General features: G+C 40.5%; 1 protein-coding gene across 14 annotated transcripts in view; it reads left to right on the plus strand.

Moving 5' to 3' along the window:
- Positions 1-22571, plus strand: part of SOX6 (SRY-box transcription factor 6) — a 532213-nt gene that overhangs the window by 132571 nt on the left and 377071 nt on the right. Inside the window, exon 1 of one of the 14 annotated variants that reach the window (XM_019477109.2) lies at positions 10499-10687. The exons of the other annotated variants lie outside the window; for them this stretch is intronic. The gene's annotated coding sequence lies outside the window, so the exon portion shown is untranslated. Of the gene's footprint in view, positions 1-10498; positions 10688-22571 lie in introns of those variants that run through there. 14 annotated transcript variants of the gene reach the window in all.

Genomic DNA, 22571 nt, shown 5'->3' on the forward strand with positions numbered 1-22571 from the left:
TCAAATAGCTGTCATCTCTGTATGTTGTGCACAAACAGATACATATTTCAAGATATAGTTGCCTTCAGTTTGCAAGCACTTATGTTTCTGGTTTGAATGGAACAAAAATGTAAAAGCAAAACTATATCACAAGACATTTCACATCAGCCTTCAAAATATAGCTCAGTTACCCTCAAAACTGAGCCTAAAGTTGTGCACCTAGGTTGAGCTGATCTTTGTAAGTAAAATTGAATTCAGGCTAATATTTGCCTTGCAGCAGGAATCAATAGAGAAGGTTCACCCAGTTTGTTTGTGTTGCATGCACATGCAGCAAAAGACCAAAATCCATGGAAATGAAACACTCACTAGGAAAATATTTGTCACTGAAAGTATAACAATTATTTTGCTATTTTAAATAAAAGGCAATAGTTCATCAACTTAATTTCTGGATCCCATGGGAAGGTGACAGGTTTATCTGAAGGATCAATTGCAAGAGTCAGCATTGTATGGCATTTATGAAAAGCCAGTGATGACATTTAGAAGAAAATGAATTGACTGCTTATATGACATTGATGCAATGTTTATCTATTATTATCTTAACAATTAAGAAAGAAATTTGACCGTTTGAAAAATGTGAAGATTGTTTGTGCTCAGAAAATTTCAGGAAGTTAAGTCAAATGTCCTGTTATACGTTCATATGAAAACAATTAGAGAACCAAATAAGTCATTTATAAGGGATTTGAGGGCTAAGTGTTTTGTACAGTATGTTACAAACCAGATGTGAATGAAGTTTGAAACAAGGCAGAGTAGTGGGCATTGTAAAAGGAATAGTTACACAGTAGTAAGAGTCCTTATTGGTAAATACACTAATCTAGTAAGCAGCTTTTAGGAAAATATGTGAATTATCTGATCTTGCAGTCCGTTGGTCTGAGAAACAGATACAGCAGCTGATCCAAAAGTAGTTAAAAAAAAAAATATAAATAGTCCCTGTCATCAGCCCATTCTTCCCCGCATCCTAACAAGTAGGTAAGACCACGCATTTGGTGCTCTCAGTATAGATTTGCTGTGCTGGGCTGGTTGGAATGGGCTTCAGGGAACTTGTACAGCAGAGATTGAGAAAAGAGGAGAAATAGCACAGCATAACAGCAGAAGGGATAAGGGGGTGGTATGAGTGCCAGACAGCAGTGCCACTTCTGTCTCATTTTTGTAAAGATGGAAGTGATCACTGTCTTGTACAGTAAACACAGGGATATACAGTGGTTCACCCCTGCGGTCAATGTGAGGATTCAAGGAACACAGCTAGATCTGGTGTTGTAGAACTAGCAATAGTAAGAACACCTTATTCTTCTACAACACTTTGCATAGATCATGACTTGTTTCATAAAGGAGGTCAGTGTCTCTATCCTCTTTCACAGTTTCAGAAGTTGAAGCACAACAAGGGAAGTGACCTGCCCAAGACTGCCCAGCAAGGCAGGGGGAATTGAACCCGGATCTTAGTGCTAATTCCTGAATAAAGATGCTTGTGTGATAGAGACTGACTAGTGGTAATTAGAGGTGTTAAATAATTTATTTCAAGGCAAATAAGCAGGACATGCTCATGTCCATTCTGGGACTAACTGATTAATGGCCATTTCTAGTTTCAGCATATTACATTGTTGGAAAAAAACCTGAACCACTAGAATGCAGGTAGTTAGGTGTTTTAGATTTTTACAAACCAAACACCTGAGGGTGTTGGTTCAGTGAAGGAAAAGATGGCCTGGTGTAGGCATATTAAGTGGCTGACAGTAATCTTATTTTAAGTTCTTTTCTCTGCCAGGAACTTCCTTCATGGCCACAGACCAGTTATGTAATCTTCTGCACAACAGGGGATGAAAATAATAATACTTCCCTATCTCATAAGGGTATGGTGAGAATAAATTAAATAATACTGAATGTGAACCTTAGTACAGAGGCACTGCTTCCCATTCTGAAACAGCCAAACAGGCACCAATCTTACGGCTGGGACACAGCAACTGAGAAGGAATAGCTAAGGAGACACTTATTTACACAACAGCAGAATTTAAAGGGGGCCTATTTCCCAGCCCCCCACCAGTCTTCAGGTCAAATCTGGCTTGCCTATGTCATGGCCAAGAATACCACTGATTTCATGATTTTACCAATAGAAGTACATTTAATTCTAGTTAGCATCAATGGAAGAACAGTTAGTAGACGCTGAAAGAGCAATCATATTTTAAGGACTTTTTCTGGATTTTCTTTTGGACTGCCAGAATGGTGTCTTTGAAGAAGAAACATCTTCACCTGCTTGTTACTTGTGCTACAGTTTGTGATTTTTAATTTCTTTTTTCAATTTGGGTGATCTGTTTTTATGGTAGTTTAATCATTTGGTCCAATTTGAAATATCTGAGGTTCAACTGTGATTAGCCCTGGTGTGAGTGGGAAATGTTTGGGTGTTCTAAGAGAACGGGAGTGGGTGGCACGGTGGGCCCCCAGTTCCACTTTTTTCTCACCACCATAGTTCCCTGCGGCAGCATGACTTGCCACCAGATTTACTTAATGGCACAGTTGAGCTGTTAATGTTCTGAACCCCAATCAATGTCTTACTCTGCACAATGCCAGTGTGATTACTGTTTCTACATGACTGCTTAGCTAGTGTTTCCACTGTGCCATGCCACTAACTGCTGCTGTGCCAGCCTGATCTGCCAGACTGCTATGCTAAAGTCTTAAATTACTGCTGCTTTGCTGTGTACGCTAATATATAATATATTGATATTCAATAGAAGCCACAGGACACAAAGTACTGTACCCATGCAGGAGCTGATTGTTCTAATGCTAAGTGGATACTGATTTTACCTGGCTAGATTTCTATCCAGTAGATGTTAAATGATGCAGATAATTTACTATTTAAGCAGCTCTGATCTTAAAGCACATTGTGTGTAGGAGGCTGATGCAAATTTTACTACTCATTTGCTAAAAAGGCAATGGCATGTATGTCAACATTCTCTGCGTATGTTAAGTAACAAATATAACTTTTGGAGACCAACTTATCCCAATGGAAATGCATTATGCATATACATACATATACAGTGTAGCAGAACACATTACACTGTGTCTTTAAAATATGCTACATTAGGGCTTAATTCTGCGAGTGCTGTGTGCGCAGATTTCCAAATGGAGGCAATCTGAATATCATGATCGTATGACAGATCAGGCCACATGTTACTTTACTCAGAGTCTGTTTTTCATTAGATGCTACCATATTTGTTCTGAGAATCAAATTATCAGCTTGTTTTCTGTTTTGTGGAGTTTTTGCCTTAGAAGAAGAAGAAAGAAAAGTGAATCAAGAAATATTTTTCAATGGTTTAGGAGAATGGGCATGGTGGTAGGTGACAATGGTATTCCCTGTTTGCTGATGCATGCTGCTAAGTATTTTCATTTACTTATACATCTTATTATATATCTGATTTCACAAGTAAATCTTTGTCTGCCAGACTTTATTTGCTACCTTGAAAACAGTGCAGGGACTGATATTTTACTGGAAAGAAATAGGCAATACTTGTGGAAACAAATATATTTTCCTTTCAGCGTGAGCATTTCAAGTAACTTACATGAAGCTGTGTAAATATTCTTTCACAGCCAGTTATGCCACTCCACCCATTTTGGGACAGTTTGCTGAGGAATTGCTAAATACTATTCAAAGAGAGCACGGGCAGAGGATGGTACAGTCTGGCCCTAACTTTGTAAAGCAAGGACAGTTAAAATCTTTGACCTATCTATTTCAGAGTTTTGAGACAGAACTGAAACCTGGGGTCCGTTTTATTAAAATGTTGCCAATTGTGGGCCAAGTTATGGTTTGGTTAGAAACCAAATAAAAAGTTTTGGTGGAGTTTTGCTTGAGTTATTGGGTTCATCTGAATTTGAAATCCCTGTGTATACAGCAGTAGGAGGTGCAGTGACCTCTTGCTGTCATATAATCAGCCTTGCCCACCAGGCTGATTGATGCTTAGAGATAATCAGGCCCAGAGTAGCATGGGGATTGGAAAGGAATGCACATCCATTTTGTAGTCTTGTGGAGCAGAATTGCTTGGAGGGTAGGAAACTCATGTGAATGCACTGACATTTAGCCCCCTGCAGCCATACATAGATCTTTAACTTATTCCACTCATTGTCCCTGTGGCTGTGGATGAATGGTGTAATAATTCCTGTGCACCTGTGTTTGAATGAAAGGTTGGAGGAGGATCCCTGTATCAAGTTTTGTGGTGTTGGGAATAGGGAGTCGTTGGTGATGCTGCAGCCATTTGTTGATGTCTCCATGCAGCAGAGGAGACTTGGATTTGGTGTCAGAACTGCACCATGCTAAGATTTGAATGAGTACCTCAGAAGAAAACCTTCTGATCTCTTTTGTCACTGGGTAGTCTGTTTTTTTGTTTTTTTTTTTAAATACAGTCTTGGGTGAGGTTAGTAGTATTTCTAAACCCAAACATTCAAGGAAAAGAATCCTTCTCCCTCTCCTCCCCAGATCCAAGGATTTAAAAAAAATCATAAAATTATGAGGTCAAAATGATAGGTTTCCTTTTATTTGTCATTTTGTTTTTAGTCTTCTGGAAGCTTATGAGTCATGTTATCAGACTTTTATCTGCAACCACGAGGATATAAATACTACTTAAAAACCAATCAGGAGGACGTTTCCTTCCTTATTTACATGTTTCCAGGAGTTGGAGCTCCAAGGAAAATATTACAAGACGTGATAAAATTGCAAGATTTGACAGCACCGGGTTGAGTCTCCACAACTCAAAGAGTTTCTCTCTTTACTGAATTTTAAATTAAAGAACTAACACCTGTAACTGTGCTCGGGGTATACTCTGATGTTGTGTTGGCTCCAAATGCATGCTGGCCATAAGCAGACTTTACTAGATGTACTTTGGGGGAGGCCTGAAGTAATTACATCATTAGAGTCCAAGAGAGGGTGCATCTAGAGAGGATGAGGATTTCCTGTTTCTTGCTTTTCTCTGAGCCTCTCCCAGTTTCACATAGCTTCGGGGGGCCATCTCTGTTTTACTGTGTGCTGATAACATCTGTTGGATGTGTACAGGTTACTCTTTAGTTAGTATAGAACGTTATCTGGTGCTATCCAGGGTTTGAATTACATTCTGACTCTTGTGGGGGGGTCTGCGGTGTTGGCAGCTGGAAGCTGGAAAGGCGCAGGGCGGGCTGAGTGGTAGGAAGGGGCTCTCGTCTCTTATGGGGGAGCTCTTGTCTTTTATGGGGAAGGGCTCAGCCCCTCTGAGCTCCCCCGCAATTCAAACCCTAGTGCTATCGCCAGACTTGGATCTTTGACTGCATGTGGATTGTTTCTTTAAGCGCATATAGTGTAAAGTACATCTGAGGTTGGATAATTCATAAGAGCTGGGTATTATTATTATTACTAGTACTACTGGTTAAGAAGGTCTGTATTTTGCTCAGCAGTGTGGTCACCTGGCAGCAGGTCATTAGCATTTTAGGTTTCTTTCCTTCACAACAATGCACAACATGCTAATTAGAGGGCTCTGAAAGCTAAGCAACCTGTTTTAAAATCAGACATTTTAATTTGAAGCTTTAATGGTTGTATTATAATAACTGGCTTTGGGAGGGAAAAAAAAGCACTTCTCATGTTCCAGTAGCCAGGCCCAGTGTAACAGAGGCTGACAAAATTAAAAACCTCATAATGTGACCTTTGCTTGGGATAAAAGGCTGTTTCATAACAATTTCCTTTTGTTCTTTGTTTAAGCCATTACTCCAAAAGGAGCCTCCGATTAATCTAAGTAAATGCATCATTACAGTCCTAATCCATGTCCTTCTGTCAGTGTCTGCTTTAATTAAATAAGAAACACTAGCAGAAAGATATCACGCACAAAGCTGTGATTGGAAAAGGAGGGTTGGTTGATCAGGATAAGATTAAAAAAGGCTTTACTGTTTTGTCCATTTGCATAGCTCCAGATGTCATAATGTAGGTTACGGGAGGAAAATTTGCAGAATAGTTTAACACAGTGCTCTCTATTACAGTATTTAAATAACCAGCTTTACCAATGAAATCATTCCAGTCATCCAGTTAATTATACACAGAACATACTCAGGGCAAATGGTATAACCACTTGGGTTGAGTAATTTGACACTATCATATTCTGGGATCTCTACACCAAAGGTTCCCAAACTGTGGGATGTGTACCCTGTGGGTACACAAGCCATCTCTGGGGGTTATGCAGGAGAAATTGTGTAATAGTGGAATTAATTTTCATTATAATAATAATTGGCATTTAAGGGGTTAAAATATAACACGTATCCTGGTACAGGTATGTGGGCAGCTGGTAAACCTGGAAGGGGTACGCGATAAGAAAAAGTTTGGGACACAATTGAACTCTCAAACTGTGTTAAAGTGCAGTTGATTTTGGTATTAAATAAAATACTAGGTAAAATGAGTTATGGATTTACGGAGCCAGCTTGTTTATTTTCTTTTTTTAAAGACTTTTGAGTTATAAGTTATGAGCATGATCAACTGCAGGCCTCTGCCTTTTTTTAAAATTTGAGAACATAATTATTTTAAAGCAATGAAGAATCCATTTAATAAATGTTGTAAGATTAATACATCTAGCTAGATAATATTGCTAAAGCAATACATATATAAGAAACTCTTCCTCAAGGTAGTGTTTCAAGATCCCTGTGGTGAAGGCTTCCTCCCATATCCAGGCCATTATTTGATGTAATGAAAAGAGAAAGTGTGCAACACAGAGATTGTTAATTAATTTAGCCTAACAAGATGAAGATAAATGAAGCAAAGCACAGATTGAATGAAGCAAGAAGTCTTTATTTCCAGTTTTATACTTCTTTATATTAGAAATTTTTCAGTTTACAAAAGAAAACCCCCTGACTTTAAAGAAAACATGTAGTATGAATCTACATGTAAGACCTCTTTACACTATACAAACAGGTCTAGCCACTTGCCACATTGGTTAACCTTTAACTCCAACATTTTTCTTTCTTCCTGCCATTCATTCTTCTTCTTAAAAAAATAAAAATAAAAAACAAAAAAGAAAGAAAAAAATTTGCTACAACTTTTAATTGAACTCATCAGCTTGCTCCCCTTTGAGCTCAGTGGCAAAGTACCCATCACAACTGTTTTAGAACTAATTTCATATTAATATTTCCTAGAGTATTATCTTATTTCTGCACAATGTGAATGGAGAGATCTGTTTAAATGGATAGAAACACGAAAAATGGAGTGAGACAAACTTGTAATTTCAATTCCATGATTGCATATCTGGAATTGCCCATGTGTTACTTCCATTTCATGCTGAGATCAGAATCTGGCACTTTGTATTTGACAAATGTTTTGATGTATGAGGGGAAGGGGGTTTGGTTTTAGAATGTGTTCTTGTGAAAATCAGTGTTCCTTTTTAGCAAACTGTGAGTTTTTCATGTTGTATATAATATTTTCTAGTTCAAAATAAAATTTAAACGAGAGTTATTCTAAAGATTTAATCAAGTGTTCCTCCCAGTTGCAATGTTCAGTTCTTTAAAAAGAAGAAATACTTAGAAGGGACAAATTTCATCACTTAGAACAGTACACTTCTAGGTGTATTGTTTAACTTCCTATCTACAGTCTGGGTTATAACATGACAGAAAAGGTGAAACAAAGAAATCTAAGTAGCTGAAACTCGCTATTTAAAACAAAGCAACCCTGAGCTGTGACTAATTACTTCTGTGTAGCTTTATTGACCTGAGCCTAAAACCAGAAACTCTTAACTATGAATTAATAATATTATTACATTGATATTTTCTTTAATGCAATATTTTATCATTTACAGAGCAGCTGAAACTGTCCAGTATTTGACCTTTTGTCATTCTTATTGCCTGCTAAGGAAATGCCTGCCTTCCTCTTACAGTAGCTAGACAGGACATTGTTATCTAGTGAAGCTGTAGGCAATGGTAACAGGCCTCTACAAATAGTATTATTATGGTCCCTATGTTTTTATCTCGGGGGTCATGAACAAATCCATGCAACTGCTTCTAAAGATTTCAATAAATAGGACTTTTTATCCAGACAATTGCCTTTTATATTACTTTTAAACAAAACTACTAGTCCATCAAGAGTTTCAAAAGGAAAACAATTCTACAGAGTGCTGGTATGGCAGCACAGACCAATCATTATGGCACCCATTCTCCAGTCCTTTATTTTTCAAGTCCACAACAATAGGTTGTTGATTCAATGGACAAGACCAGAACAATTAAGTTCTCTGTTTAGCAGCAGTGCAGCATTTTAATGCCCTCCTCTAATAATGGTCTCATTATTGTTATTCTAAGACTGGGCCTCAGGAGGAGGAATATTTGCTGGAGGTACGTCATTATTTTGCAAATTTCGATTAGCTCATCATGTTGTCTGTACTGTGAAAATCGTAGCTAATTAGGGCAGCCAGTTATACTACCAGCTTTTGAGCTTATGAGTTAAAAGGTAGCACACTTGATAGGCCAATGATGTGAAAAAGGTGGTAAAAAGGAGGATTAGAGCTGTTGCCTTAGTAACTCTAACTTCCATCTGTGCAGGAACAATGGACTTGTGTTTCTCCCCCACCTTGGTGTAAAAATTGGTTTTGTTTTGAAAGGACAGGGCTCTTTTTATGACAATCTGGAATTCAGCCTAACTGAGTGTAGTTTTAGTTGTTAGGAGAGACCATTGGGGGATAGGAAAGATGAAAGGTCATGGTGAGCTTCAAGGACATGAAAGGTCGTTGTCTCATGTAACAATAGTAGATTGTTTTGTCCTATTATTTCTAGCCAACCACTAAGTCATGTGATGGAACAAATACCTCCAGTGTAGTCAGGTGAAACAGAAGAGAGAGATAATGTACCTTGTACAGAACAAAAGATAACTATAGTTTGCCTTATTTGTATATTTATTTGTGTCCATCCTCTGAAGAAAGCTTGTTTACTGACCTACCATTCCAGTGTGCTTTGTACAGCATTGCCTCTGTAGGCCATCACATCTCTGGGAAGCACTCCAATGTGTTAGAAAATATTGTTTAAGCTTTCTTCCCATGAAGAGGAACCCCCAGGAGTAACAGTGATGTGATATTTAACAATAAATTTGGTTGTTGTAGCTTTCTCACATTATTGGTGTTCTTAAAAGGTTTTTCTTCAAACGCACTGAATAAAGTTAAATATAAATATGAAATAAATTTGCTTCAACACTTTACAGCATTTTATCATAAATTGTACAGCACATATCATAGAAAGTTTACAGCAAACAGTCTTAGTACCACTGTGGAGAGACCTACAATCATGTGAAAAATAAATTTGCTATGGGGATCCTTATAAAGAACTGTTTTTGTGCAGCAGGAGATAGATAAAGTCTCTTTTGTGCTATGCCATAACTTCAGGAGGTTCTGCCCCTTTGTCTGTGGGGAAAACAAAAGTACTTCAAGTGCTATTTAATAAAGCAGCTACAGCACGCTTTTACAGGGAAAGCATTTCTTTTAGTGAAAGGGGCTATAATCTCTTGGATTTTGCCCAGAGTGTCCCAAAACCAAAGTCAGTTGCTTTTTAGAAAGAAAAGGGAATATAGGAACATTCCTTTTCTTGTTTTCCTTTCAGTTTTTGCAACATGATGCCTTAGCCATTCAAGCAACTAGTTTCTTCCTCCACCTCAACCCTCTCAACCTCTGCCCCCCCCACCCATGATTCTGCCCCCTCCCTCCCTCCCTCTCTCCCCTGCTCCTCCCTCCTGCCCACTCTTCAAACCAAAGCATATGACAAGGGCTCGCTCACCTCCCTGAAACAAAAGTTAGTGATTCCGGGTTGGGATGTTATGGATTTCTTATAAAACTCCTTAGCCCCTTTAGCTTCTTAGACCCAAAAGCAGTTATGTACATTTTGCTTGCTTTATAATGCAGTTGCAAAGGTACATCAGACTAATATATGGTATTAGATATCATGTATGTATTTAGCTAATTGTTACCGTTGAAAAATAAAATTCTCTTTAATTATTAGGTTTCCTCTCTTAAACTGTTCTGACCTTATTTGAACTCCCTTTTTTAGCTATTCTGGGCCTCTCTTATCTCCTTTCAGCTCCCAGCCACTCTTGCTCTTGCTTTCTGACAACACAGATGGACGGCCTTGCACAAACTGATAACCATGATCATTTCTCAGCTAACTATTCAATAATAAAAAAATGTTATTTTCCAAGCTTTGGGAGCATGTGTCATCCTCACATGTACACTGAAGCTGAAAGGCCAAGTGGTAGCTTTATAGAAGCATGTTATGGTATGAGCTATTTGGGCTTACCAGCTTTCAATTGATGTGGCTTGTCAGGCTACTAGGTTTAAAGGATTGGGCTCCTTAAAACCCGATTAAAAGCATTTTAACTGTTGTTTAGATTTTTGTTTTGTTTTGTTTTAAATACCTGTTCTTAAACTTCCTAGCCAGCTTCTCATTTTTATTATCAATTTGTCTCATATATGCCATGATTTCTTTTGTTACTTTTAATAAAAATAGACTGGACAATAATGTCTGTTTAGTGTAAAATGTACGTAATACAAAGAGTTAACTACCAGGGAATGAACTATCTGGAAAGTTGATTATTAATCCAGCAAGAGAGAAAATATCTTTCCAGTTAGCAAGAATTAGTACCTGAAGAGCTGATAATATTGTTCAGCCTGTCGGTGTGGAATGGCAGAGTCAGGTAAGCAAGACATCTTCTTAGAAAATTTAAGTATTTTCTTTCCTGATTTTCTTCATAAGAGTAATTAATTTTAAAAGCAATCTTGTTGAATCAGTTGTACTATCATTGTATGTAGCTGCATTGACTGACCTTCTACATTCCAAACTGAATTAAATAAATTAATACAGTACTTTAACATTAGTAGGAAGAGCAGTTTGTTGGCTGATCCTATATATTTAATTGTGAACTATGTTAGAAATCCATGATTGAAAACTGGTTAAGAAGCAGCAGCAATTACAAAACAAGATATACTGTGATATATAGTAAGAAACCCTGAACAATTGCCAACAGCAAAATTTTATTGTGTTTCTTTATATGAGAGAGTTCAGTGTTGTTATATTTAGAGTAATTTTGGGCTTCTAATGTTTCTGTTTACAGATATAGAAGGGACTTATGCAAATGTTTATGTTGCAGAGAGCACATTCCCAGTTACACAGTTTCCTGGGTTCCAGTGTTCTGTGTTACTGATGAGCTATTTAGGTTTGTTTTAAAATATTCTGAACACATTGATTTTTCTCTTAAAAACATTTGTGGGGGTTCGAAGTATGGGGAGAGAAGAAGAGAACATTGGGAAAAATATGCCGTAATATATATACAAAGTAGCTCATTTGGAAATAATCTTCATGTAATTTTACCTAAGACATTGCTGTGTCTTGTAGAGGAAATTAACAGTTTCCTATGTTCCTGTTACCTGGACTGTGTGGTGTTGAAATTACTCACTAGAATTATCTGAATGGACTTCCCTCTTTCAACTAGCTTTACTATTTATAGTTTATTGTCCTAAAGATATATATAAGATTTAAAACAAGAACAGAAGTGCTGAAATTAGAGGAAAGTCTGTATATTATTTCAAATTGTTAACCTGTATATAGATATAACTAGTTAAAATCATATTTTGATAATATAACTGTATTAAACAAGCATATTTTGTTACTTCAGTTTCTGTGTTTCTAAAAGAGAATTTGCCACCTCTAATATTTCATAAAATAGACTGAAAAGCATAACAAAAGAAGTGTGAGGATAAGAGAATCAAGATAGTAAAGATATAGTCTAAACCAAATTTGAAACAGATTTCAGGTAGAGTGACTTAGTCATCATATATGCTAATATTTCACAAGCCATATTGAGAGAAAAAGGAAGAAAAGTTTGTCAGTGGAACCATGTAGCAAATTTCTTGCAATAGTTTTCCTTTTAATTTTGAGCATTGTGGTAAGATAAAGTTCAGGGGAGAGGAGAGGAGAGGAAGTATTTGGGAAAAGGAGAGACTGACATTTTCTAGCAAGGCACATTGCTTATGGCTATGTGACTTTGGCCTGCCTAAGCAAAGAGACCATTAACAGGTGATGTTCATATTTTTTAAAGAGGATCCCTCATGTTAAAGTAAACTGAGTTTCCCAGCAGTTACAGATGACCATAATGACCAGACTCACAAAGCTATCAGTATAACAAATGGCTGCAGTCAAAAAGGTACACTGAACAATCAGACTTAGTAAAAGGGGTAAGACTAGTCATAGGGGTGTACTTGGTAGTTGCGTTGGTCTGAGACAAAAAGACACAAAAATTAGAACTCTTGGTTCCAAAATGATACCTTTTATTAGACCAACTGGAAAATGGCAAGAAAATTGTCCTTTTCTGGAAGCTTTTGGGATCGAAGTCCCTTCGTCAGGCTCGGGAAAAAGTGTAGATGGTACAAGATGGTAAAAAGTCCCCATAGGTAGGAAATAAACTTCATTTTTGCATGGAGGCAGCTGAAGATGGAAGGTTGTCCCTCTGAGTCTCTTTGCAGGTTAGTCTAACCTGCCTAAACTGAACCGATTTGCAAGTGAACAGACATCCACTTTTGATTCTGGAAGTGCAGGCACATGGCTGCAGTGGTTCAGGCTAGAAGCTGGGGGGGAACTAGTGTGAGACCTTGGCTGCAGGGAAGCAGTGCTGAGGACGGGGGAGAGGGGCACAGCCAGGCCCCAGTAGGATGAGTATGACTGGGAAGGGGTTTAAACTCTTATCCTGGCCTGCAGGGACCCCAGCCAGGGTGTGCCTGGAGGGGGAAGGGGGAAGCAGTCCTTGCCAAGCATTTCCCACCCTTGCAGCTTGACTGTGGGGGGTGTGGCCAGCCCCAGCAGCAGCATGAAGTGAATGGAAACAGAGGGGATTTAATTCCACTCTCCATCTCGTCCCACTGGCTTGGACCCAATCCAGGGTCTGCCTGGTCAGGGCAGAGTAGCCCATGTCAGGGTCCCTTACCACTTGCTGCTTCAGCAGCATGGGTAGAGGCATGGCTAGGTGCTGGCCTGGCATGGCCCCCTAAGGTGAAGGGAGCAGGGATGGGGTTTATTTCCCCCCTCTCTCCCCTCTTGCCCCTGGGACCCCTCTGTGGTCTGCCTGGCTGGGGCAGAGCAGCTGGAGTGGCCAGACCTGGCAGTAGCCTGAAGTGAATGCGGGAGGGAGGGTGTTTAATTCCCCCTGCCCTGTCCCACCAGCATGGATCTGAGCCAGGGTCTGCTTGGCCAGGGTGCAGCAGCCCAGCTCAGAATTACTCTCCCCTTGCTGCTGTAGTGGCAGGGGTGGGGGTGTAGCCAGAGGACAACCGGCATGGCCCCCTGAGGTAAAGGGGATGGGGGGGGGTTATTCCCCCCCCATCCTCTTTCCACCTGGGGGACTGCAGCCAGGATCTACCAGCCCTGGCCACGACCACACACACTTGGCCAGGCAGACCCTAGCTGAGGTTCCCTGAAGGGAGAGAGGATGGAGGAGGAAATAAACCTCCTCCCTGGCTCCTTCACCTCAGGGGGCCATGCTGGACAGCTGGGGTGTGTGCTGGTGGGACAGGGGAGGGAAGGGGGAATAAACCTTTTCCTTGCCCTCTTTCCCTTAGGGGATCTGGGGTCTGGCAATGCCCCTACCTGCTCTGGCTAGAGAGCATGGGGGTGGGGCCAGCCCTGCTCTGCTGAAGCAGACAGCACAGCCTAGCCCAGGGCTGCAAAGCATGCTTGGATGCTGGGGGGCTCTGGTTTAACTTAAACCAGGAAGGGGCGTGGGACAGAATTTCCATAAACTGATTTGACCTCAGTCAGTTTAGTCTGATACTACACTCAACCAGGCTTATCGCAAACTGGTTTTGGCCATTTTGAAACTGGTTTATGTGCACTGAACTTCTGTTCTGTTACAGGCTTAAACCAGTTTCACTTAATGTGTAAGTTCTGCCCATGGTCTAGGAGAGTTATGATCACAAAGAAGTTACTGTACCTAAGTTTGTGCACCATGATATCTATCTATCTATCTATCTATCTATCTATCTATCTATCTATCTATCTATCTATCTATCTATCTATCTATCTATCTATCTATCTATCTATCTATCTATCTATCTATCTATCTATCTATCATCAGACAGACCACATATATAGTCAGACAGGCTGGGACAGATACATCAGAGAGAATATATATATACACAGCAAAAGCTGTTATCCGGCACCCATGGGGAATGGGGGGTGCTGGATAACCAAATATGCTGGTTACCTGAGAGGTGTCTTTGCCTAGTTGGGCAAAGACGCCCCTCCTGCCCTGTCCGGCATGTCAGTGTGCCAGGGAACAGGCACTGTACTGCCCCTCCCACCCCTCCCATGGCGTCAGTGTGCCAGAGGCAGCAAGGGGGCCCCCACGCAAGCTGCTTTGCCCCAGGCCATGGGCCAAAATGGGACTTAGCAAAACTGGAAGTCCTACTTCTGGTTTCACTTTTGCTGTGTCAACCAGCGTTGACCGGCATGCTGGTTAATAGAGCATGCCGGTTAATGAAGTGCCAGCTAATGCGACTTTTACTCTATGCGTGCGTGTGTGCATGTGTATCTGTGTGTGTGTACATGTGTGTGCGTGCGCGCACGCGTGTGTGTGTGTCTGTATGTAGGTATAGGAGAGAAAATAACTGAGCTATAGCTGAAGTTTTCCAGAAGTGGATGGGAATAGCAAGTATCAAGGTGGATAAGCAGTTTCAACTATTCCTCTGGAGGAGGGGCTCTTCAGGACCAGAAGAGCTAGATTTAAAGATGAGGAAGTTGCTGGTAAAAGAAGAATTTAGTCGAAATATTTTCCTGCACAATTGTGCAGTGCCCTACTCAAAGTATTGGCAGAAGCAACTAGCATAGCTCTGTTTTGTTTTCTGACAATAAATATGCTAGACACTTACTTGGAAGGAATAAAGGGATTTACAGAATTTTACAGTGTATGAAATTATGAATTAGACAAGTGGATTGGATTCCAGAGCTTTATTTCAGTATCTATAATCCTTATTTTGATGTAGATACATGTTACTAAAGTTTAAGGCATGCTACTGTAGTGCTTAAACTGGCAGGCGTGAACCAATAGTCTATTTAACACCTATGATAAATTTTAGCTTATTGGCTGAAACTTAATGAGCCAAATCCACACTGCATCTCTTAAGAGACCAGAACTAAAAAGAAACAGGTGTGAACTACCCCCCAACCATAAAACAGTGCAAATTAACTGAAATTCAAATAAAAACAGTGAACTTAAATAAAAGGCACAAGATGGAAAACAGAAATATCAAGCAGAAAATCCTTTTAAAGTTCCATTTAAAAGACTTGCATTAAAATCATAGATAAGGTATAGCACCTGAAGGAGCACACTCACTAGCGACTTCACCATGGCCCTGCATTTGAGATGATATTTGCTTTTGTATCAGTTTCAGTTTCGTAGTTGTCTACATAGAAAATTTTACATGTCTGGAACAAATTAATAAGAACTGTCCTCTGGCTTAGGTGCATTAAGTTCACGTAAATTGTGTCCAGAACAGTGACATGTGAGGTACAATCATTGCCTTCTGGCTCAGAGTAGAAATGAATTTGTTTCAGGATGGTTAGCATGTTTCAGAATGGTTATGAGAAGTTTTGCAAAACTGTAGGGTGATCTAGAGAAGTCTCTGACCTAAGCCTCTAAGGCATTCTGGGGTACGATTGCAATGCAGAGTATCCTACCGGGGTGTTTTCCTTTGAGTCATAGGCCAGGACATTCTGTGAATAGATTACTTAGATCCAATAAGACAATGGATGATGTAGACTAGAATATGCATATGAATGATGTAGTCTAAAGCATGCATAGATGTGTTGTTTTTTTCTGTACCTTGTAAAAACATAGTAGGACAGACTTAGTTGGCAGGAGGGTTGCTTACAGAGGAATAATGAGGGTATTCTTGAGCATCTAGTTGGATTTCTACTTTGAGGTGGTGAGGAGCATGTTTTATCAGTACCTTCAGTTCTTCAAACTCTTCCTCATAAGTGATGACATATAAGTGGAGGGTGAGAATATGTTTCAGTTCATTAAGAACTCAGTGAGACTCTGTGGATAGGCTAAAGTACTTTGGAAGATTCGGTGTAAGGCTACATAGTTTAAGATAGCTCATGGCCAAGGTCATTTATCCAGACAATGAGGGGAAACTCTTAACATACGTTAATGTGCAGCAGGTGCTCATCTATGCTTCTTATGTCATGGGAAACTAACTGCAAACTTTTATCACATCCCTGGAGAACAGCATTTTAGAAGGGTGATGGTTGTCACTGAATTGGAGTTATGGGATGGTGTAAGAAGCAAAGGAAGAATGAATTCAGTGGAAACCCCTGTGAGCATGGATTAGCACATGAGTACCTGTGCAGATTTTAAAAGTGCCATGGTGGGGGAGAAGGGTGTCTATCCCTCTATCAGGACAGGTAAGAATACTAGATTTTAGGGTCAGAAGGAAGATTGAAGAATATAGGAAGGAAGCTCCTGGGACTAAGCCAAGTCTCCTGTTATCGCAGGCACCTGATCATATACGCTAGTGACAGAAATTACACATAAACCAGTATAAGTGATCAGAAACCAGTTCAGATGTGTAACACAGCAGAAGTTCAGCGCACATAAACCACTTTCAAAATGGCCAAAACCAATTTAAGATAAACCTGGATGGATATAGTATCAGACTGAACTGATTTAGGTTAAATTGGTTTAGGTCCTAGATCCCCTCCAGTTTTAAGTTAATTCACAGTCCCCCAGCATCCCAGGATGCTTTGCACCTCCCTTTCAGTACCCCTCTTCCTCTCCCTCCCTCCCCCCCCCCAGCAGGATGGGCAGGTTAGTCTTGGCCCAAGCTGTCTTGTCCAGCAAGGAAGGGAGGCATGCTCTAGCACCCCCTAGCTTCTGGTGTTGGCCACTATAGGCATGTAGCTGCATTTCTGGAATAGAAAGTGAATATTTGTTCACTTCTTATTGGTTTAGTCTATGCAGCTTAGACTAACCTTTGAAGATTGAATTGATTTAGTCTCAGCCTCTTTGATTATATATATTTAGCCTTAATATCACTTATATACTTACTGAGCTATATCTTAAAACCACTGTTCCCATTGGATGGCTGTTTCACAACCTGATTGGGGTCATAGTTAGGAGCCACCTTCCAAATTTACTTGTGGCTTATATTTGCCCATTTGTTCTTATGCTGTGAGCTTAAATAGTTTCTACCCCCACTACCACCACTTACCACTTGTCCCTTACCTCTTAGCTTTTGTTTTGCTGACTTACACAAACAACTTTTTTATTTTCTTCTTAAAAGCTAGGGTCTCCATTCCCTTGATTAGTTTAATAGCTCTTTTCTGTACGTATTGTAGTGTGAATTCATCTTTCTTGAAAGGTGACCAGCACTGTGTAAAACATCACAGATGAGGTCTTACAATGGCACTAATATTTCACTATTTCTGCTTCCCTGTTTCACTTTGTGATCAGCTAGTACTCTCCAGTCCTCTACTTTAGATGTTTCAAATTGATAGGTGCCCAGATTATAGCAGAAATGACTCTTAATTTTGTACTTGATTTTCATTCCCTTTCTATTACTTCACTCCTTACATCCTGGTTTACCTGGAGCAGTCCTGGATTTCAAATGCTGGTCCATGCCAGTTGGTTAAAATGAGAGTCCTGGAATTGCAGGAGTGCAAGGTGGAGTTGTATGGTAACGACCAGAGCAGAAGCGCTCGTGTCACAGCCCTGTCAGATTCTAAGGAACCTGCAAATTCTGCTAAATACCTGTCATCAACAATCTCAGACAGGACGCAAGAAGAAGTCCTCAGGATCATACAAGACTTTCTTCAGGCTATCTCAACCCTCAATCCTGTTGGATTGATGTTACCTTCCACCTTTATGTTATCAGCCAATTTGATCAGCATTGGATCATAGCATCTACCTCAAAAACTTTTCTGCTTTGACTTGAATGGGAGTTACTGGAGTTCAACTTTTGTGTACAAGCAGACTACTATATTTACTCAAATATAAGATGAGATCTTTCCCCCACCAAGTCAGCCTGTGGAAAAAAGCCCCTTGTCTTATATTCACATACAAAGTGGAGGGGGAAGCAGGCAACTGCTGCAGCTCTGACTCTGGGCTTGAGCCTGGACTGGGGCCAAAGTCAGACCCACAGCAGCCTCTTGCTGCCACCTCTAATCCTCCGCTGCACCTCTCACTCCATTCTTTCCTCCTTACTATGAGGTACAACTTGGCTCCAGCTGGGGCTGGGGTCTCTCCCAGGCATGGAGCACCCTCTCACTAGTAGGGTGGTAAAACCATATGTCTGGGTTTTACTGGACATGTCCTCTTTCTGGGTCCTCCCATCTCTGTCAGGGCATTTGTTTTTTAATATCAACAAATGAACGAGATTTGGGATTTTGCTATGCTCAGCATCAAAGGTTTCCCCAGCACTGGGCTGCAGCAGGGTGGGGGAGGTGCCTGCTTCTCCAGTGAGGGAAGGGAGCAGGGGAAGGGCAGCAGGGAGCTGTGTGGTCAGGCTGCACTGGTGCCTGTGCTCACAGGGGTGGGGCAGCTGGGAGATGCTTGCAGGGCTGTGGATTGAGAGTGAGGGGCACTGGCAGGGCTGTGGTTTAGGAGTGAGGGGCGCCAGTGGGTGTGGGGGACTGTGGGTTGGGAGTGCAGGGAACAGGCAGTGCCAAGGGGCTGTGGGAATGAGGGGCTTTGGGAACGAGGGGCATCAGCAGGGACAGGGGAGTGGCTGCGGGTTGGGGGTGAGGGGCACCAGCATGCTCTAGGGGCAGGGACCGTGGGTTGGGAGTGAGGGGCAGCAGCAGGGCTGAGGGGAGGGGAAGCTGTGGCTTGAGATTAACGGGCAGGGGCAGGGCATGGGCATATCACTGCCCCCCCCCAACCATATTACCTTCCTCCCTCCCTGACAGGTGTCTTCTTTTTTGAAACTGGAAATATGGTAACCTTAGTGGTGAAGCACTGGAACAGGTTACCTAGAGAGGTGGTGGAATCTCCATCCTTGGAGATTTTTAAGGCCTGACTTGACAAAGCTTTGGCTGGGAGGATCTAGTTGGGGATGGTCCTACTTTGAGCAGGGGGTTGGACTAGATGAGTTTGTGGGGATTGAAGACAACTCCTGCAATACTTAGATGCTATACCTGGAAGATTAGAACAAACTGAAACCTTTTCCCTATACAGAATCTAATTAGGGTCATCTATTCAAGTAAACAAGGTATTTATATACATGCATACATACATAGGACTATCACTTTAAGCCAGAGGCTCCCAAACTTTTTTTTACTGCATACCCCTTCCAGATTTACCAGCAGCCCACATATACCTACCAGCATATATTTTATATTTTAACCCCTTAAGTGCCAATTATTATTATGGGTACTGGGGACTATCTGGCAGGGGGGTGGAGCTGCCTTGCCTCCCTGCCAGACTGCACCTCAAACCTCTGCAATTCTGGGACTCTCGTTTTAAATTTTGCCAACCAGCTGGGACTGGCCTTTGAAATCTGGGACTCTTCTGGGCAAACTGGGACATACGTTCACCCAATTAATAAGGAAGGCCACTGGGGACATATCAGCTAATTTCAGGGGATAAATAAAGAGAAAACAGGAAGGGGGGGTGAGGTCACAGTTTACAGAAAGGGATGCAGAAGGGTACACTGAGCAGATCACACCAGTCAGCACCCACTGCCCCCTCAGTGAGTCAAGGGAGCCTGTGGACACTGACCAGTGAAACTCTGCCCAGAGATGTGAGCAGAGGAGTGACAGAAAGACAGCTCCACACCCACCTGGGTTCCTCCCAGCTGGAGTAGGACTGTAACTTTAGGTATTCCTTTCTTAAAGCCAGTTGATACATATTTCTTCTCTGATGATGTAGGAATAAGAATTTTTAGAGTATTTGACAGTTTGGATAATCATTTGTACTGTAAGTTTGTAATTTTGTTTTGTAATTTTGCACAAAACCGTAAAAGGATATGTACTGTCATTCTTGTTTTTGCTCATCAGGACTATTAGAGGTTTACATGTGTTTTTCATTATACCTAGAGTATCTGAATAATTTTATAAAAGGCATACCTTCAGAAGAATGCTGTTTTTTGAAGGCACATCATTTACCTTTCAGCTATTAAGTCTTAAAGGGATTACTTATGCTTCAATGTGGACTGTCCCTACACAACTCTGTGATACTGAGATGTGTTGTTGCATAACATGCACAGTAATGTAGTAGTAACATGAACTTACATGTCCCTTGGTCTCAGCAATCTGGCCACACAGTCTATGGTATTATGCACGTCATTGTTGTTTAATAGTCTTTAAAGTCGAGTCTGTTGATGCTAACAGTAATCATTGCTTTAAAAGGAATTAAAAATTAGGACTGTAAAATTACTGAATTATTATGGAAGCCTCAGTCCAAACATTTTGAATCTAGAATAGTCCTTCTTACCATCCCGCACCTTGTCCTGCTCTAACCCCTCTCACTCTAGGCAGGTAGAACCCAAAGGGGAATAGAGCTAGTGAAATCCCACAAATAGGTCTGCTTATAAAATATCAGGACTTTAAACTAGCATTTGGGGGCTGGATGGAATGATCTTAGTGGACCTATGACTAGGTCCACAAAACAAACACCATGCTGAGGCAGAAGGAAAAACGAGACTACTGAAAGGCACAGGCTTCAAAAGCAGTAGTGGTGAAATGGATTGCTAGTTCTTTCTGACGTGGGGGTAGGGTTGCCTTCTGGCTCACCTTTATCTCTGGGCCGTAGGTGAAAGATATGAGCTTTGTCATGTATCTAATATTTTTTGTGCTATCTACTACTAGTCAGTGAAAGCAGCACCAGCTTGAACCGTGGTGAGCGGTGCTGTTAGGTAGACTGTAACTTCTCTGCATGATCACTATTTCAGAAGAGGTTTTTCTTCATAACTGTAATATTTTTAAGCATATAAGTATTCCCACTTGAATAGGTCATATTTTGCTTTCCTACTATTTAGAATATACATACACACTTTTATTTAAATGAGGAATATCACAAATTTCATATGAAAAAATTGAGCTAAATATGTCATTCCTGTGATTTTCTTTATTGAATTAGGGTTTTTTTTTTGGCATTTGTGACTGTAATTTAAATGGCACACCTGTATTTATGTGAATTTGTCTAGTTTATGACTTTTCAGCAGACCATCCATTTTTCTTTGCAAAGTATTTTTTTAGACTGTTGCTGATTTATTTTTGTTTTTTCTTCCTCCTTTCCTCATCAGTTATAGTCTGTTTAAGGCCATCATCACGTTACAGCTACTGTAGTTTTGAAGCAGCCTCAAAGAGCTATAGTTGACCCCATGACAGCTGTCTGCTAAGCCTGATTACTAATCTACAGTGTTATTTAATGTAAAGGCCAAATAAAACCTTGCAGGAGAGAAACATTGTTTTGTTTTAAATTCTTCTTAGGAAGGGAGCCACTGTTTTATAAGTAAGCAAATAATAAGCCTCCTTTGTTTGTCAGGATTCAGATCTTGGTATTTAGTGCATTCTTGCATAGATTTCCTATATTAAAATAAGCACCAAGTCTTGGATTTGATGCACAAGTCAACAAAAACAGTAATCAGTAAAAGCACTGTTCTACTGATGATGATAAACAATGATAACAACCCCTGGGTTAAGGGAGGATACCTGTCTGGGGAGAGATTCTGTTCTTAGAGTTGTACTGCTGTAAATCTAGAGTAATTCCATAGACCTTATTGGCGTGTTTTTTACATATACACAAGTGAGAGCATTCTGGCATTTCATGGCTCTCTCATTTATCCCTACTGAAGTGTGTGGTGATGTCCTTATTTTACTCATGCACCACCAGCAGTGCAGCAACTGTTTGTTTTTTTAGGTTTTCAGAAAATGTGCCCATATCTCTGGGTACATCTTCATAAATAATGTAAGGACATACAAAGTGAGTTGACTAATGTCAGCTAAATCTAGTGAGACTGAACACCACAGTAAGCAACTGCCAGAAATGCTAATATTTATTTATATAAAAAAAATAATGTATATAGCTTTGTAAATGAACACGGTACTTTAAAGACCAAAGCTTAGTAATGATCTGCTTTCTGGAGAACTTGCCAGCTAAGACTCCAGTCTTACAAAGGGTTCTGTGCAAGTGCAAAACCTGCTCATAAGCAGCCCTTTGCAGATTCAAGGTCTAGGAGATTTAAGGTAACACTTGCATACCCCTTCTCAGGCAGAAATCTAAATGGAGAGAAATCCTGGCTCTACTGAAGTCAGTGGGTTTTGCCTCTGAGTTTAGTGGAGTCAGGATTTCACTCATGATCTTTACATTGTGTCTGGAGGTTAATGATGTGGCTGCCTGACAGAACAGTAGTGGGAAATCCATTCTCGAGTCAAGGGCCCTCTCCTTCAACTGAAATTTTCTATTCACAGAGCCTTATGTTGAAATCTGAGACATCTGAGTGAATGCTGATCAGCTGATTGCAACTACAGGGATACATATATGTAATGTACTTATATATAGGGGTGCATACAGATGGGGTGCAATGGTG

The sequence above is a fragment of the Alligator mississippiensis genome, chromosome 2, assembly GCF_030867095.1.
Source record: "Alligator mississippiensis isolate rAllMis1 chromosome 2, rAllMis1, whole genome shotgun sequence".
In the NCBI taxonomy this organism is placed as follows: Eukaryota; Metazoa; Chordata; order Crocodylia; family Alligatoridae; genus Alligator; species Alligator mississippiensis.